Here is a 1,169-nt window from a genome sequence, read left to right on the forward strand (position 1 = left end):
CGCAGATGTGGTAGGGAGATTTCAAAAGCGGCCCTTGAGGGCCTGGGCAGTTACCGCAAAAGAGGAAGTTTCTCCGCAAGAGCGGACACCGCAAATGCGGTAAGCGACCGCAGAAGCGGTCCTGGGATTATTGTAGAGACCGCATAAGCGGTCATTGGGATCGCATAGGCGGCAACCGCATAAGCGGTTTAAGACCGCAGAAGCGGTCGTTGTGGGTTTAAGTAGAACCGCATAAGCGGTCAATTTGCCGCATAAGCGGGACCGCAGGTGCGGTCAGGAGACCGCAGAAGCGAAAAATGCTGAGGGTTTAATGAACAGTCTGTTCAAAATTTCAGAAGTTAGAAAAACATTTTGGGACTTCGGGAAGAGGCGATTTTGGGCGATTTGGAGAGATTTCAAAGGAGATTCCATCAGGTATGAACTTGTAGCCTCAAATAATGTTGTTAGGGTATAAAAACAAGGATTAAACACTGAAAATTCAAGGAATTAAAGGGTAAAAATGGAGGTTAGGGCTTGAAGCCTAAGAGAGTCTAAATTGGCAATTTGAGGGGACAAATGGACTCCGATTCTTGTGTATTTGGTATGTATGGACTCGTGGTGAGACGAGGATTCCGGAAATGTGAATTTCGTAATTTTTCGAGAAGTGGGCCCGGGGCTCGGGTTTTGCCAACTTCGTGTTTTTGGGTGTTTTTCGAGTTCTTTCGATTGGGATATGTTCCATTAGCCTATTTTAATGTATTCCTTGTGGTTTTGATCAGATTCGGCACCCGAGGAGGTTGATTCAAGAGGGAAAGGCTTAGCGGACTAGTCTCGTGGCCGGTTCGAGGTGAGTAATAGATGTGGATGATGACCTGAGGGTTTGAAATCCCGGTATATCACACTGTGACGCTATATTGAGGCGAGACACGTACTCTACGGTGAGTGCGGGGTCGAATGTGATTGGGGACTATGGCTTAGTCCGCCCGAGTGATGTTGTACTGTGTTGTTGGCTATAAATTAGCTGGTAAACCTCCTACTTGGATGGTTATGGCTATTTGGGCTGCGTGCCGGTTATTTGGATCCCGTAGGGATTATTATCACTGTTTCTGTGATTTATAGCATGTTTTCATGATATCAGTCCTGAGCTAAACATTTGTCCTAAAATGACTAGCAAAATTCTAAGGTTTCAG

Source organism: Nicotiana attenuata, unplaced genomic scaffold, assembly GCF_001879085.1.
Source record: "Nicotiana attenuata strain UT unplaced genomic scaffold, NIATTr2, whole genome shotgun sequence".
Lineage (NCBI taxonomy): Eukaryota > Viridiplantae > Streptophyta > Magnoliopsida > Solanales > Solanaceae > Nicotiana > Nicotiana attenuata.